Source organism: Leptinotarsa decemlineata, unplaced genomic scaffold (genome assembly GCF_025532065.1).
Source record: "Leptinotarsa decemlineata unplaced genomic scaffold, Ldec_3_MD MMD2_tig00000199_RagTag_RagTag, whole genome shotgun sequence".
Taxonomy (NCBI): Eukaryota; Metazoa; Arthropoda; class Insecta; order Coleoptera; family Chrysomelidae; genus Leptinotarsa; species Leptinotarsa decemlineata.
The window spans coordinates 11,806,480-11,825,833 of NW_027412544.1; the positions used below are offsets into that span (position 1 = coordinate 11,806,480).

At 32.5% G+C, this 19,354-nt stretch overlaps 1 protein-coding gene across 1 annotated transcript in view; it reads right to left on the reverse strand.

Moving 5' to 3' along the window:
* Nucleotides 1-19,354, reverse strand: part of LOC111504858 (protein spaetzle) — a 144,305-nt gene that overhangs the window by 70,010 nt on the left and 54,941 nt on the right. The gene's annotated exons all lie outside the window — the stretch shown is intronic.

Below are 19,354 nucleotides of genomic sequence, written 5' to 3' on the forward strand. Positions count from 1 at the left end.
GAAAAGTGTTTTTCATTAATTTCTCTTCGAAATCATAAATGATCGCATTTTTGAAGACTAACCAATATTTTTTTTTATAAAAACGACAATTCTTTTCCCAAAATTTAACCCTACCTCCAAGTCCAACCCAAATAGTCTAACCCATCGAATCACCAATCCGACCTCGTCCAACCCAACCTCCAAGTCCATCCTACAACCACATTTTGATGATGAAAAACGACGGTTTTTTTGTCATTTGTGCTTTTTTTTTGAATGAAACTATATTTTTATTAGAAGATTTGCTATTGAAAATAACCCGAAACGCGAATTCTTCACTTTTCTGTATAATGAAAAGTGTTTTTCATTAATTTCTTTCGAAATCATGAATAATCGCATTTTTGAAGACTAACCAATATTTTTTTCAATGAAAACGACAATTTTTTTTCCAAAATTCAACCCTACCTTCAAGTCCAACCCAAATAGCCTAACCCATCGAATCACCAACCCGACCTCGTCCAACCCAACCTCCAAGTCCATCCTACAACCACATTTTGATGATGACAAACGACGGTTTTTTTTTCATTTGTGTTTTTTTAATGAAACTATATGAAAATGACCCGAAACGCAAATTCTGCACTTTTCTGTATAATGAAAAGTGTTTTTCATTAATTTCTTTCGAAATCATAAATAATCGCATTTTTGAAGACTAACCAATATTTTTTTTCAATAAAAACGACAATTTAATTTCCAAAATTCAACCCTACCTCCAAGTCCAACCCAAATAGCCTAACCCATCGAATCACCAACCCGACCTCGTCCAACTCAACCTCCAAGTCCATCCTACAACCACATTTTGATGATGACAAACGACGGTTTTTTTTTCATTTGTGTTTTTTTTAATGAAACTATATTTTTATTAGAAGATTTACTATTGAAAATGACCCGAAACGCAAATTCTGCACTTTTCTGTATAATGAAAAATGTTTTTCATTAATTTCTTTCGAAATCATAAATAAACGCATTTTTGAAGACTAACCAATATTTTTTTTCAATAAAAACGACAATTTATTTTCCAAAATTCAACCCTACCTCCAAGTCCAACCCAAATAGCCTAACCCATCGAATCACCAACCCGACCTCGTCCAACCCAACCTCCAAGTCCATCCTACAACCACATTTTGATGATGACAAACGACGGTTTTTTTTTCATTTGTGTTTTTTTTTTAATGAAACTATATTTTTATCAGAAGATTTGCTATTGAAAATAACCCGAAACGCAAATTCTGCACTTTTCTGTATAATGAAAAATGTTTTTCATTAATTTCTTTCGAAATCATAAATAATCGCATTTTTGAAGACTAACCAATATTTTTTTTCAATAAAAACGACAATTTATTTTCCAAAATTCAACCCTACCTCCAAGTCCAACCCAAATAGCCTAACCCATCGAATCACCAACCCGACCTCGTCCAACCCAACCTCCAAGTCCATCCTACAACCACATTTTGATGATGACAAACGACGGTTTTTTTTTCATTTGTGTTTTTTTTTTAATGAAACTATATTTTTATTAGAAGATTTGCTATTGAAAATAACCCGAAACGCAAATTCTGCACTTTTCTGTATAATGAAAAGTGTTTTTCATCAATTTCTCTTCGAAATCATAAATAATCGCATTTTTTAAGACTAACCAATATTTTTTTTCAATAAAAACGACAATTCTTTTTCCAAAATTCAACCCTACCTCCAAGTCCAACCCAAATAGCCTAACCCATCGAATCACCAATCCGACCTCGTCCAACCCAACCTCCAAGTCCATCCTACAACCACATTTTGATGATGAAAAAGGACGGTTTTTTTGTCATTTGTGCTTTTTTTTGAATGAAACTATATTTTTATTAGAAGATTTGTTATTGAAAATAACCCGAAACGCAAATTCTGCACTTTTCTGTATAATGAAAAGTGTTTTTCATTAATTTCTCTTCGAAATCATAAATAATCGCATTTTTGAAGACTAACCAATATTTTTTTTAATGAAAACGACAATTCTTTTCCCAAAATTCAACCCTACCTCCAAGTCCAACCCAAATAGTCTAACCCATCGAATCACCAATCCGACCTCGTCCAACCCAACCTCCAAGTCCATCCTACAACCACATTTTGATTATGAAAAACGACGGTTTTTTTGTCATTTGTGCTTTTTTTTAATGAAACTATATTTTTATTAGAAGATTTGCTATTGAAAATAACTCGAAACGCAAATTCTGCACTTTTCTGTAAAATGAAAAGTGTTTTTCATTAATTTCTTTCGAAATCATGAATAATCGCATTTTTGAAGACTAACCAATATTTTTTTCAATAAAAACGACAATTTTTTTTCCAAAATTCAACCCTACCTTCAAGTCCAACCCAAATAGCCTAACCCATCGAATCACCAATCCGACCTCGTCCAACTCAACCTCCAAGTCCATCCTACAACCACATTTTGATGATGACAAACGACGGTTTTTTTTTCATTTGTGTTTTTTTTTAATGAAACTATATTTTTATTAAAAGATTTGCTATTGAAAATAACCCGAAACGCAAATTCTGCACTTTTCTGTATAATGAAAACTGTTTTTCATTAATTTCTTTCGAAATCATAAATAATCGCATTTTTGAAGACTAACCAATATTTTTTTCAATGAAAACGACAATTTTTTTCCAAAATTCAACCCTACCTTCAAGTCCAACCCAAATAGCCTTACCCATCGAATCACCAATCCGACCTCGTCCAACCCAACCTCCAAGTCCATCCTACAACCACATTTTGATGATGAAAAACGACAATTTTTTGTCATTTGTGCTATTTTTTAATGAAACTATATTTTCCTTAGAAGATTTGCTATTGAAAATAACCCGAAACGCAAATTCTGCACTTTTCTGTATAATGAAAAGTGTTTTTCATTAATTTCTTTCGAAATCATGAATAATCGCATTTTTGAAGACTCACCAATATTTTTTTCAATAAAAACGACAATTTTTTTTCCAAAATTCAACCCTACCTTCAAGTCCAACCCAAATAGCCTAACCCATCGAATCACCAATCCGACCTCGTCCAACCCAACCTCCAAGTCCATCCTACAACCACATTTTGATGATGGAAAAGGACGGTTTTTTTGTCATTTGTGCTTTTTTTTGAATGAAATTATATTTTTATTAGAAGATTTGCTATTGAAAATAACCCGAAACGCAAATTCTGCACTTTTCTGTATAATGAAAAGTGTTTTTCATTAATTTCTCTTCGAAATCATAAATAATCGCATTTTTTAAGACTAACCAATATTTTTTTCAATAAAAACGACAATTCTTTTTCCAAAAATCAACCCTACCTCCAAGTCCAACCCAAATAGCCTAACCCATCGAATCACCAATCCGACCTCGTCCAACCCAACCTCCAAGTCCATCCTACAACCACATTTTGATGATGAAAAAGGACGGTTTTTTTGTCATTTGTGCTTTTTTTTGAATGAAACTATATTTTTATTAGAAGATTTGCTATTGAAAATAACCCGAAACGCAAATTCTGCACTTTTCTGTATAATGAAAAGTGTTTTTCATTAATTTCTCTTCGAAATCATAAATAATCGCATTTTTGAAGACTAACCAATATTTTTTTTAATAAAAACGACAATTCTTTTCCCAAAATTTAACCCTACCTCCAAGTCCAACCCAAATAGTCTAACCCATCGAATCACCAATCCGACCTCGTCCAACCCAACCTCCAAGTCCATCCTACAACAACATTTTGATGATGAAAAACGACGGTTTTTTTGTCATTTGTGCTTTTTTTTAATGAAACTATATTTTTATTAGAAGATTTGCTATTGAAAATAACCCAAAACGCAAATTCTGCACTTTTCTGTATAATGAAAAGTGTTTTTCATTAATTTCTCTTCGAAATCATGAATAATCGCATTTTTGAAGACTAACCAATATTTTTTTCAATAAAAACGACAATTCTTTTTCCAAAATTCAACCCTACTTCCAAGTCCAACCCAAATAGCCTAACCCATCGAATCACCAATCCGACCTCGTCCAACCCAACCTCCAAGTCCATCCTACAACCACATTTTGATGAAGAAAAAGGGCGGTTTTTTTGTCATTTGTGCTTTTTTTTGAATGAAACTATATTTTTATTAGAAGATTTGCTATTGAAAATAACCCGAAACGCAAATTCTGCACTTTTCTGTATAATGAAAAGTGTTTTTCATTAATTTCTCTTTGAAATCATAAAAAATCGCATTTTTGAAGACTAACCAATATTTCTTTCAATAAAAACGACAATTTTTTTTCCAAAATTCAACCCTACTTCCAAGTCCAACCCAAATAGCCCAATCCATCGAATCACCAATCCGACCTCGTCCAACCCAACCTCCAAGTCCATCCTACAACCACATTTTGATGATGAAAAACAACGGTTTTTTGTCATTTGTGCTTTTTTTTAATGAAACTATATTTTTATTAGAAGATTTGCTATTGAAAATAACCCGAAACGCAAATTCTGCACTTTTCTGTATAATGAGAAGTGTTTTTCATTGATTTCTTTCGAAATCATGAATAATCGCATTTTTGAAGACTAACCAATATTTTTTTCAATGAAAACGACAATTTTTTTCCAAAATTCAACCCTACCTTCAAGTCCAACCCAAATAGCCTTACCCATCGAATCACCAATCCGACCTCGTCCAACCCAACCTCCAAGTCCATCCTACAACCACATTTTGATGATGAAAAACGACAATTTTTTGTCATTTGTGCTATTTTTTAATGAAACTATATTTTCATTAGAAGATTTGCTATTGAAAATAACCCGAAACGCAAATTCTGCACTTTTCTGTATAATGAAAAGTGTTTTTCATTAATTTCTTTCGAAATCATGAATAATCGCATTTTTGAAGACTCACCAATATTTTTTTCAATAAAAACGACAATTTTTTTTCCAAAATTCAACCCTACCTCCAAGTCCAACCCAAATAGCCTAACCCATCGAATCACCAATCCGACCTCGTCCAACCCAACCTCCAAGTCCATCCTACAACCACATTTTGATGATGGAAAAGGACGGTTTTTTTGTCATTTGTGCTTTTTTTTGAATGAAATTATATTTTTATTAGAAGATTTGCTATTGAAAATAACCCGAAACGCAAATTCTGCACTTTTCTGTATAATGAAAAGTGTTTTTCATTAATTTCTCTTCGAAATCATAAATAATCGCATTTTTTAAGACTAACCAATATTTTTTTTCAATAAAAACGACAATTCTTTTTCCAAAAATCAACCCTACCTCCAAGTCCAACCCAAATAGCCTAACCCATCGAATCACCAATCCGACCTCGTCCAACCCAACCTCCAAGTCCATCCTACAACCACATTTTGATGATGAAAAAGGACGGTTTTTTTGTCATTTGTGCTTTTTTTTGAATGAAACTATATTTTTATTAGAAGATTTGCTATTGAAAATAACCCGAAACGCAAATTCTGCACTTTTCTGTATAATGAAAAGTGTTTTTCATTAATTTCTCTTCGAAATCATAAATAATCGCATTTTTGAAGACTAACCAATATTTTTTTTAATAAAAACGACAATTCTTTTCCCAAAATTTAACCCTACCTCCAAGTCCAACCCAAATAGTCTAACCCATCGAATCACCAATCCGACCTCGTCCAACCCAACCTCCAAGTCCATCCTACAACAACATTTTGATGATGAAAAACGACGGTTTTTTTGTCATTTGTGCTTTTTTTTAATGAAACTATATTTTTATTAGAAGATTTGCTATTGAAAATAACCCAAAACGCAAATTCTGCACTTTTCTGTATAATGAAAAGTGTTTTTCATTAATTTCTCTTCGAAATCATGAATAATCGCATTTTTGAAGACTAACCAATATTTTTTTCAATAAAAACGACAATTCTTTTTCCAAAATTCAACCCTACTTCCAAGTCCAACCCAAATAGCCTAACCCATCGAATCACCAATCCGACCTCGTCCAACCCAACCTCCAAGTCCATCCTACAACCACATTTTGATGATGAAAAAGGGCGGTTTTTTTGTCATTTGTGCTTTTTTTTGAATGAAACTATATTTTTATTAGAAGATTTGCTATTGAAAATAACCCGAAACGCAAATTCTGCACTTTTCTGTATAATGAAAAGTGTTTTTCATTAATTTCTCTTTGAAATCATAAAAAATCGCATTTTTGAAGACTAACCAATATTTCTTTCAATAAAAACGACAATTTTTTTTCCAAAATTCAACCCTACTTCCAAGTCCAACCCAAATAGCCCAATCCATCGAATCACCAATCCGACCTCGTCCAACCCAACCTCCAAGTCCATCCTACAACCACATTTTGATGATGAAAAACGACGGTTTTTTGTCATTTGTGCTTTTTTTTAATGAAACTATATTTTTATTAGAAGATTTGCTATTGAAAATAACCCGAAACGCAAATTCTGCACTTTTCTGTATAATGAGAAGTGTTTTTCATTGATTTCTTTCGAAATCATGAATAATCGCATTTTTGAAGACTAACCAATATTTTTTTCAATGAAAACGACAATTTTTTTTCCAAAATTCAACCCTACCTTCAAGTCCAACCCAAATAGCCTTACCCATCGAATCACCAATCCGACCTCGTCCAACCCAACCTCCAAGTCCATCCTACAACCACATTTTGATGATGAAAAACGACGGTTTTTTGTCATTTGTGCTATTTTTTAATGAAACTATATTTTCATTAGAAGATTTGCTATTGAAAATAACCCGAAACGCAAATTCTGCACTTTTCTGTATAATGAAAAGTGTTTTTCATTAATTTCTTTCGAAATCATGAATAATCGCATTTTTGAAGACTCACCAATATTTTTTTCAATAAAAACGACAATTTTTTTTCCAAAATTCAACCCTACCTTCAAGTCCAACCCAAATAGCCTAACCCATCGAATCACCAATCCGACCTCGTCCAACCCAACCTCCAAGTCCATCCTACAACCACATTTTGATGATGGAAAAGGACGGTTTTTTTTGTCATTTGTGCTTTTTTTTGAATGAAATTATATTTTTATTAGAAGATTTGCTATTGAAAATAACCCGAAACGCAAATTCTGCACTTTTCTGTATAATGAAAAGTGTTTTTCATTAATTTCTCTTCGAAATCATAAATAATCGCATTTTTTAAGACTAACCAATATTTTTTTCAATAAAAACGACAATTCTTTTTCCAAAAATCAACCCTACCTCCAAGTCCAACCCAAATAGCCTAACCCATCGAATCACCAATCCGACCTCGTCCAACCCAACCTCCAAGTCCATCCTACAACCACATTTTGATGATGAAAAAGGACGGTTTTTTTGTCATTTGTGCTTTTTTTTGAATGAAACTATATTTTTATTAGAAGATTTGCTATTGAAAATAACCCGAAACGCAAATTCTGCACTTTTCTGTATAATGAAAAGTGTTTTTCATTAATTTCTCTTCGAAATCATAAATAATCGCATTTTTGAAGACTAACCAATATTTTTTTTAATAAAAACGACAATTCTTTTCCCAAAATTTAACCCTACCTCCAAGTCCAACCCAAATAGTCTAACCCATCGAATCACCAATCCGACCTCGTCCAACCCAACCTCCAAGTCCATCCTACAACAACATTTTGATGATGAAAAACGACGGTTTTTTTGTCATTTGTGCTTTTTTTTAATGAAACTATATTTTTATTAGAAGATTTGCTATTGAAAATAACCCAAAACGCAAATTCTGCACTTTTCTGTATAATGAAAAGTGTTTTTCATTAATTTCTCTTCGAAATCATGAATAATCGCATTTTTGAAGACTAACCAATATTTTTTTCAATAAAAACGACAATTCTTTTTCCAAAATTCAACCCTACTTCCAAGTCCAACCCAAATAGCCTAACCCATCGAATCACCAATCCGACCTCGTCCAACCCAACCTCCAAGTCCATCCTACAACCACATTTTGATGATGAAAAAGGGCGGTTTTTTTGTCATTTGTGCTTTTTTTTGAATGAAACTATATTTTTATTAGAAGATTTGCTATTGAAAATAACCCGAAACGCAAATTCTGCACTTTTCTGTATAATGAAAAGTGTTTTTCATTAATTTCTCTTCGAAATCATAAATGATCGCATTTTTGAAGACTAACCAATATTTTTTTTATAAAAACGACAATTCTTTTCCCAAAATTTAACCCTACCTCCAAGTCCAACCCAAATAGTCTAACCCATCGAATCACCAATCCGACCTCGTCCAACCCAACCTCCAAGTCCATCCTACAACCACATTTTGATGATGAAAAACGACGGTTTTTTTGTCATTTGTGCTTTTTTTTTGAATGAAACTATATTTTTATTAGAAGATTTGCTATTGAAAATAACCCGAAACGCGAATTCTTCACTTTTCTGTATAATGAAAAGTGTTTTTCATTAATTTCTTTCGAAATCATGAATAATCGCATTTTTGAAGACTAACCAATATTTTTTTCAATGAAAACGACAATTTTTTTTCCAAAATTCAACCCTACCTTCAAGTCCAACCCAAATAGCCTAACCCATCGAATCACCAACCCGACCTCGTCCAACCCAACCTCCAAGTCCATCCTACAACCACATTTTGATGATGACAAACGACGGTTTTTTTTTCATTTGTGTTTTTTTTAATGAAACTATATGAAAATGACCCGAAACGCAAATTCTGCACTTTTCTGTATAATGAAAAGTGTTTTTCATTAATTTCTTTCGAAATCATAAATAATCGCATTTTTGAAGACTAACCAATATTTTTTTTCAATAAAAACGACAATTTAATTTCCAAAATTCAACCCTACCTCCAAGTCCAACCCAAATAGCCTAACCCATCGAATCACCAACCCGACCTCGTCCAACTCAACCTCCAAGTCCATCCTACAACCACATTTTGATGATGACAAACGACGGTTTTTTTTTCATTTGTGTTTTTTTTAATGAAACTATATTTTTATTAGAAGATTTACTATTGAAAATGACCCGAAACGCAAATTCTGCACTTTTCTGTATAATGAAAAATGTTTTTCATTAATTTCTTTCGAAATCATAAATAAACGCATTTTTGAAGACTAACCAATATTTTTTTTCAATAAAAACGACAATTTATTTTCCAAAATTCAACCCTACCTCCAAGTCCAACCCAAATAGCCTAACCCATCGAATCACCAACCCGACCTCGTCCAACCCAACCTCCAAGTCCATCCTACAACCACATTTTGATGATGACAAACGACGGTTTTTTTTTTCATTTGTGTTTTTTTTTTAATGAAACTATATTTTTATCAGAAGATTTGCTATTGAAAATAACCCGAAACGCAAATTCTGCACTTTTCTGTATAATGAAAAATGTTTTTCATTAATTTCTTTCGAAATCATAAATAATCGCATTTTTGAAGACTAACCAATATTTTTTTTCAATAAAAACGACAATTTATTTTCCAAAATTCAACCCTACCTCCAAGTCCAACCCAAATAGCCTAACCCATCGAATCACCAACCCGACCTCGTCCAACCCAACCTCCAAGTCCATCCTACAACCACATTTTGATGATGACAAACGACGGTTTTTTTTTCATTTGTGTTTTTTTTTAATGAAACTATATTTTTATTAGAAGATTTGCTATTGAAAATAACCCGAAACGCAAATTCTGCACTTTTCTGTATAATGAAAAGTGTTTTTCATCAATTTCTCTTCGAAATCATAAATAATCGCATTTTTTAAGACTAACCAATATTTTTTTTCAATAAAAACGACAATTCTTTTTCCAAAATTCAACCCTACCTCCAAGTCCAACCCAAATAGCCTAACCCATCGAATCACCAATCCGACCTCGTCCAACCCAACCTCCAAGTCCATCCTACAACCACATTTTGATGATGAAAAAGGACGGTTTTTTTGTCATTTGTGCTTTTTTTTGAATGAAACTATATTTTTATTAGAAGATTTGTTATTGAAAATAACCCGAAACGCAAATTCTGCACTTTTCTGTATAATGAAAAGTGTTTTTCATTAATTTCTCTTCGAAATCATAAATAATCGCATTTTTGAAGACTAACCAATATTTTTTTTAATGAAAACGACAATTCTTTTCCCAAAATTCAACCCTACCTCCAAGTCCAACCCAAATAGTCTAACCCATCGAATCACCAATCCGACCTCGTCCAACCCAACCTCCAAGTCCATCCTACAACCACATTTTGATTATGAAAAACGACGGTTTTTTTGTCATTTGTGCTTTTTTTTAATGAAACTATATTTTTATTAGAAGATTTGCTATTGAAAATAACTCGAAACGCAAATTCTGCACTTTTCTGTAAAATGAAAAGTGTTTTTCATTAATTTCTTTCGAAATCATGAATAATCGCATTTTTGAAGACTAACCAATATTTTTTTCAATAAAAACGACAATTTTTTTTCCAAAATTCAACCCTACCTTCAAGTCCAACCCAAATAGCCTAACCCATCGAATCACCAATCCGACCTCGTCCAACTCAACCTCCAAGTCCATCCTACAACCACATTTTGATGATGACAAACGACGGTTTTTTTTTCATTTGTGTTTTTTTTTAATGAAACTATATTTTTATTAAAAGATTTGCTATTGAAAATAACCCGAAACGCAAATTCTGCACTTTTCTGTATAATGAAAACTGTTTTTCATTAATTTCTTTCGAAATCATAAATAAACGCATTTTTGAAGACTAACCAATATTTTTTTTCAATAAAAACGACAATTTATTTTCCAAAATTCAACCCTACCTCCAAGTCCAACCCAAATAGCCTAACCCATCGAATCACCAACCCGACCTCGTCCAACCCAACCTCCAAGTCCATCCTACAACCACATTTTGATGATGACAAACGACGGTTTTTTTTTCATTTGTGTTTTTTTTTAATGAAACTATATTTTTATTAAAAGATTTGCTATTGAAAATAACCCGAAACGCAAATTCTGCACTTTTCTGTATGATGAAAAATGTTTTTCATTATTTTCTTTCGAAATCATGAATAATCGCATTTTTGAAGACTAACCAATATTTTTTTTCAATAAAAACGACAATTTATTTTCCAAAATTCAACCCTACCTCCAAGTCCAACCCAAATAGCCTAACCCATCGAATCACCAACCCGACCTCGTCCAACCCAACCTCCAAGTCCATCCTACAACCACATTTTGATGATGACAAACGACGGTTTTTTTTTCATTTGTGTTTTTTTTTAATGAAACTATATTTTTATTAAAAGATTTGCTATTGAAAATAACCCGAAACGCAAATTCTGCACTTTTCTGTATAATGAAAAGTGTTTTTCATCAATTTCTCTTCGGAATCATAAATAATCGCATTTTTTAAGACTAACCAATATTTTTTTTCAATAAAAACGACAATTCTTTTTCCAAAATTCAACCCTACCTCCAAGTCCAACCCAAATAGCCTAACCCATCGAATCACCAATCCGACCTCGTCCAACCCAACCTCCAAGTCCATCCTACAACCACATTTTGATGATGAAAAAGGACGGTTTTTTTGTCATTTGTGCTTTTTTTTGAATGAAACTATATTTTTATTAGAAGATTTGCTATTGAAAATAACCCGAAACGCAAATTCTGCACTTTTCTGTATAATGAAAAGTGTTTTTCATTAATTTCTCTTCGAAATCATAAATAATCGCATTTTTGAAGACTAACCAATATTTTTTTAATAAAAACGACAATTCTTTTATCAAAATTCAACCCTACCTCCAAGTCCAACCCAAATAGTCTAACCCATCGAATCACCAATCCGACCTCGTCCAACCCAACCTCCAAGTCCATCCTACAACCACATTTTGATTATGAAAAACGACGGTTTTTTTGTCATTTGTGCTTTTTTTTAATGAAACTATATTTTTATTAGAAGATTTGCTATTGAAAATAACTCGAAACGCAAATTCTGCACTTTTCTGTAAAATGAAAATTGTTTTTCATTAATTTCTTTCGAAATCATGAATAATCGCATTTTTGAAGACTAACCAATATTTTTTTCAATAAAAACGACAATTTTTTTTCCAAAATTCAACCCTACCTTCAAGTCCAACCCAAATAGCCTAACCCATCGAATCACCAATCCGACCTCGTCCAACTCAACCTCCAAGTCCATCCTACAACCACATTTTGATGATGACAAACGACGGTTTTTTTTTCATTTGTGTTTTTTTTTTGAAACTATATTTTTATTAGAAGATTTGCTATTGAAAATAACCCGAAACGCAAATTCTGCACTTTTCTGTATAATGAAGAGTGTTTTTCATTAATTTCTTTTCGAAATCATAAATAATCGCATTTTTCAAGACTAACCAATATTTTTTTCAATAAAAACGACAATTCTTTTTCCAAAATTCAACCCTACCTCCAAGTCCAACCCAAATAGCCTAACCCATCGAATCACCAATCCGACCTCGTCCAACCCAATCTCCAAGTCCATCCTACAACCACATTTTGATGATGAAAAAGGACGGTTTTTTTGTCATTTGTGCCTTTTTTTGAATGAAACTATATTTTTATTAGAAGATTTGCTATTGAAAATAACCCGAAACGCAAATTCTGCACTTTTCTGTATAATGAAAAGTGTTTTTCATTGATTTCTCTTCGAAATCATAAATAATCGCATTTTTGAAGACTAACCAATATTTTTTTTAATAAAAACGACAATTCTTTTCCCAAAATTCAACCCTACCTCCAAGTCCAACCCAAATAGTCTAACCCATCGAATCACCAATCCGACCTCGTCCAACCCAACCTCCAAGTCCATCCTACAACCACATTTTGATGATGAAAAACGACGGTTTTTTTGTCATTTGTGCTTTTTTTTAATGAAACTATATTTTTATTAGAAGATTTGCTATTGAAAATGACCCAAACGCAAATTCTGCACTTTTCTGTATAATGAAAAGTGTTTTTCATTAATTTCTCTTCGAAATCATGAATAATCGCATTTTTGAAGACTAACCAATATTTTTTTCAATAAAAACGACAATTCTTTTTCCAAAATTCAACCTTACTTCCAAGTCCAACCCAAATAGCCTAACCCATCGAATCACCAATCCGACCTCGTCCAACCCAACCTCCAAGTCCATCCTACAACCACATTTTGATGATGAAAAAGGACGGTTTTTTTGTCATTTGTGCTTTTTTTTGAATGAAACTATATTTTTATTAGAAGATTTGCTATTGAAAATAACCCGAAACGCAAATTCTGCACTTTTCTGTATAATGAAAAGTGTTTTCCATTAATTTCTTTCGAAATCATGAATAATCGCATTTTTGAAGACTAACCAATATTTTTTTCAATGAAAACGACAATTTTTTTTCCAAAATTCAACCCTACCTTCAAGTCCAACCCAAATAGCCTAACCCATCGAATCACCAATCCGACCTCGTCCAACCCAACCTCCAAGTCCATCCTACAACCACATTTTGATGATGAAAAAGGACGGTTTTTTTGTCATTTGTGCTTTTTTTTGAATGAAACTATGTTTTTATTAGAAGATTTGCTATTGAAAATAACCCGAAACGCAAATTCTGCACTTTTCTGTATAATGAAAACTGTTTTTCATTAATTTCTTTCGAAATCATAAATAAACGCATTTTTGAAGACTAACCAATATTTTTTTTCAATAAAAACGACAATTTATTTTCCAAAATTCAACCCTACCTCCAAGTCCAACCCAAATAGCCTAACCCATCGAATCACCAACCCGACCTCGTCCAACCCAACCTCCAAGTGCATCCTACAACCACATTTTGATGATGACAAACGACGGTTTTTTTTTCATTTGTGTTTTTTTTTAATGAAACTATATTTTTATTAAAAGATTTGCTATTGAAAATAACCCGAAACGCAAATTCTGCACTTTTCTGTATGATGAAAAATGTTTTTCATTAATTTCTTTCGAAATCATAAATAATCGCATTTTTGAAGACTAACCAATATTTTTTTTTCAATAAAAACGACAATTTATTTTCCAAAATTCAACCCTACCTCCAAGTCCAACCCAAATAGCCTAACCCATCGAATCACCAACCCGACCTCGTCCAACCCAACCTCCAAGTCCATCCTACAACCACATTTTGATGATGACAAACGACGATTTTTTTTTCATTTGTGTTTTTTTTTAATGAAACTATATTTTTATTAAAAGATTTGCTATTGAAAATAACCCGAAACGCAAATTCTGCACTTTTCTGTATAATGAAAAGTGTTTTTCATCAATTTCTCTTCGGAATCATAAATAATCGCATTTTTTAAGACTAACCAATATTTTTTTTCAATAAAAACGACAATTCTTTTTCCAAAATTCAACCCCACCTCCAAGTCCAACCCAAATAGCCTAACCCATCGAATCACCAATCCGACCTCGTCCAACCCAACCTCCAAGTCCATCCTACAACCACATTTTGATGATGAAAAAGGACGGTTTTTTTGTCATTTGTGCTTTTTTTTGAATGAAACTATATTTTTATTAGAAGATTTGCTATTGAAAATAACCCGAAACGCAAATTCTGCACTTTTCTGTATAATGAAAAGTGTTTTTCATTAATTTCTCTTCGAAATCATAAATAATCGCATTTTTGAAGACTAACCAATATTTTTTTTAATAAAAACGACAATTCTTTTATCAAAATTCAACCCTACCTCCAAGTCCAACCCAAATAGTCTAACCCATCGAATCACCAATCCGACCTCGTCCAACCCAACCTCCAAGTCCATCCTACAACCACATTTTGATTATGAAAAACGACGGTTTTTTTGTCATTTGTGCTTTTTTTTAATGAAACTATATTTTTATTAGAAGATTTGCTATTGAAAATAACTCGAAACGCAAATTCTGCACTTTTCTGTAAAATGAAAATTGTTTTTCATTAATTTCTTTCGAAATCATGAATAATCGCATTTTTGAAGACTAACCAATATTTTTTTCAATAAAAACGACAATTTTTTTTCCAAAATTCAACCCTACCTTCAAGTCCAACCCAAATAGCCTAACCCATCGAATCACCAATCCGACCTCGTCCAACTCAACCTCCAAGTCCATCCTACAACCACATTTTGATGATGACAAACGACGGTTTTTTTTTCATTTGTGTTTTTTTTTTGAAACTATATTTTTATTAGAAGATTTGCTATTGAAAATAACCCGAAACGCAAATTCTGCACTTTTCTGTATAATGAAGAGTGTTTTTCATTAATTTCTTTTCGAAATCATAAATAATCGCATTTTTCAAGACTAACCAATATTTTTTTCAATAAAAACGACAATTATTTTTCCAAAATTCAACCCTACCTCCAAGTCCAACCCAAATAGCCTAACCCATCGAATCACCAATCCGACCTCGTCCAACCCAACCTCCAAGTCCATCCTACAACCACATTTTGATGATGAAAAAGGACGGTTTTTTTGTCATTTGTGCTTTTTTTTGAATGAAACTATATTTTTATTAGAAGATTTGCTATTGAAAATAACCCGAAACGCAAATTCTGCACTTTTCTGTATAATGAAAAGTGTTTTTCATTAATTTCTCTTCGAAATCATAAATAATCGCATTTTTGAAGACTAACCAATATTTTTTTTAATAAAAACGACAATTCTTTTCCCAAAATTCAACCCTACCTCCAAGTCCAACCCAAATAGTCTAACCCATCGAATCACCAATCCGACCTCGTCCAACCCAACCTCCAAGTCCATCCTACAACCACATTTTGATGATGAAAAACGACGGTTTTTTTGTCATTTGTGCTTTTTTTTAATGAAACTATATTTTTATTAGAAGATTTGCTATTGAAAATGACCCAAACGCAAATTCTGCACTTTTCTGTATAATGAAAAGTGTTTTTCATTAATTTCTCTTCGAAATCATGAATAATCGCATTTTTGAAGACTAACCAATATTTTTTTCAATAAAAACGACAATTCTTTTTCCAAAATTCAACCTTACTTCCAAGTCCAACCCAAATAGCCTAACCCATCGAATCACCAATCCGACCTCGTCCAACCCAACCTCCAAGTCCATCCTACAACCACATTTTGATGATGAAAAAGGACGGTTTTTTTGTCATTTGTGCTTTTTTTTGAATGAAACTATATTTTTATTAGAAGATTTGCTATTGAAAATAACCCGAAACGCGAATTCTGCACTTTTCTGTATAATGAAAAGTGTTTTTCATTAATTTCTTTTCGAAATCATAAATAATCGCATTTTTCAAGACTAACCAATATTTTTTTCAATAAAAACGACAATTCTTTTTCCAAAATTCAACCCTACCTCCAAGTCCAACCCAAATAGCCTAATCCATCGAATCACCAACCCGACCTCGTCCAACCCAACCTCCAAGTCCATCCTACAACCACATTTTGATGATGACAAACGACGGTTTTTTTTTCATTTGTGTTTTTTTTTTTGAAACTATATTTTTATTAGAAGATTTGCTATTGAAAATAACCCGAAACGCAAATTCTGCACTTTTCTGTATAATGAAGAGTGTTTTTCATTAATTTCTTTTCGAAATCATAAATAATCGCATTTTTCAAGACTAACCAATATTTTTTTCAATAAAAACGACAATTCTTTTTCCAAAATTCAACCCTACCTCCAAGTCCAACCCAAATAGCCTAATCCATCGAATCACCAACCCGACCTCGTCCAACCCAACCTCCAAATCCATCCTACAACCACATTTTAATGATGAAAAACGACGGTTTTTTTGTCAATTGGGTTTTTTTAGAATGAAACTATATTTTTTTTAGAAGATTTGCTATTGAAAATAACACGAAACGCAAATTTTGCACTTTTCTGTATAATGAAAAGTGTTTTTCATTAATTTCTCTTCGGAATCATAAATAATCGCATCTTTGAAGACTAACCAATATTTTTTCCAATAAAAACGACAATTTTTTTTTCAAAATTCAACCCAACCTCCAAGTCCAACCCAAATAGCCTAACCCATCGAATCACCAACCCGACCTCGTCCAACCCAACCTTCAAGTCCATCCTACAACCACATTTTGATGATGAAAAACGACGGTTTTTTTGTCATTTGTGTTTTTTTTGAATGAAACTATATTTTTTTTAGAAGAATGTGGTAGGATGGTGAATTCATGCCCATATTCCCGCTTCTTGTTCCATTCCAAATCGTAAAATTTACGAAGCCTATAATTATCAATTTAATTATGGAAATGTATATGAACCCATTAACGTTTCAATTAATGAAATTTTCTACACATGGAATAAATTTTACATGAGAAATCATGTTTGCAAATAAGTTCTATATCTAAAATCAGTACACAAAGTCGATAGATCACAAAATATTTATCGAAACTATGATTTTAGGCATTATAATGCATATATTAATAAATATTATTAAATAATTATTTAATAATATATAGTAATGAAAATCAAAAAATAATAGCAATATAGCAATCTATACAACTGCCATGTATTATAAAAAAAGGATTCCTACATACATACCTCTTTCCAATATAGCTACTGAATTCAAGCGTTAGTTACAGGCTCGCTTGGGTAATCTGTTGTATCTTCCAAAACTTGAGATGAAGGTTGAATGAGGTCAAGTATAGACAGAATTGATAGTACTCGAACTGACCTAACAAAAGCTTCTGAGGTAATAATACTATTAATCATATGATAAATTTACTTAATATTGTTTCATACTTTCAATAACAGGATTAACTCCAGATAATACTTTCTGTGTGGAAAATACTTGAAGTTGAAATAAAAAACTCTGTCATCAAATTCAATATTTTCGTGCCCCTTTCACTTATAGTCACTTTTTGAATGATTTCTATAAAGTCTCGGAAGAGTAGAAGGATTGTAGTTTCTTTTCAATACTTTCACCCATTTCTTTCCCCATCATTTTATCCTTTGGGAACTTAAACTCATTATATGAAATAACTCACTTATAAACCAATGCGCTTTCTATTTTCTTATGCCTTTCCGCATAATTAAAATCAGCACAAGAATGCACCATATTAATATTCAAATACATCTTTAAAACACTTTCCAAACATACACAAACTAAATCGATGAACAAACGAATTGTTCCTACGCGAGCTGGCAGCCAAGAAAAAGTTGAAACTCAATGTTGCAAAAATAAGCAGAATGGATCCGATATGACATACATTTTCAATGCCGAATAAACCAATGAATTGTGAAATGGGTACTCCATTTTCCTGAGAAAATGAACGATCAAATAAAATTTTCTGTAATTAGTCATTCATTTTGTTTTAGAATAAAGCCCGCAAACAAAGAAATATACAATAATAAGATCGCCCAAATCCACGAATTAAGCATAAAAATGGACAAAAATATTTGCAAATTTCTGATTTTTATATGTTCTATGTATTTAATTGAATTTATTTCATTACGGTATTATAAAACAACGATAATAATAAAATAAAAACAACAATAAAAATTAATTGGCGCTCCGGGGCGACTTCATTGATTCCAGTGGCACATTTGTTTTTCCAGCTGCAGGAAAACCCGGAAAAACCTTCAGCACCACATCATCTGAAGATCTTGATCTAACAATGTCCTCTCTCTTATAAAACAAAATGTAGGGTGTCTCCAGAGGCGCCAATAAATTCAATGCACCGCCAAAACACTTCGTGACACGACTATCGTCAAACTTAAACCAGTCCGTTTCTTCTTTGACCAAGGCGTAATAATGACCAAATTCAACGCCAGAACCCCAGTGAACTATGACTGCATGAATATTATAATAGTGGTCTGCTAGGTTGAAATGTTCATCTATTTCGAACCTTCCAAAGAGTTTCTTGCTTTCGTTAGAGGTTGAGTCTTGTTTGAAAATCATTAGTGTTATTATTAGATTGACTGGTGCCTCAGCTATACTTGTTTCCTTATAACACTCAGATAGTTTGGCGCATGTTTGACAATACAGTCGATCATCACCTGTTAAAAATTCCATTTTCAGATGATTTAACAATAAGCTTTGCACGGACTGGTTATCAGTCATATTAGGAAAAGCTAGATGAAGTTCCAGAAATTCACATAAGTTTTCACTATTTCTTGAACATCTACTGCAAAGTGAACAAGTGAGGATTTTTCCAGCAAAAGATTTACAAACACAAGACGAGATGGGCTGTACGGAATCATTCAGTCCAGAGCGGTCAGGAGTATTGATTTTGCTATTGTTTTGCTCACGAAGAGTATTCAACAAGAACCCCAAGAATTCGGAACAATCCTCTTGTTGTCCTAACAAGTATCTAGTGGAC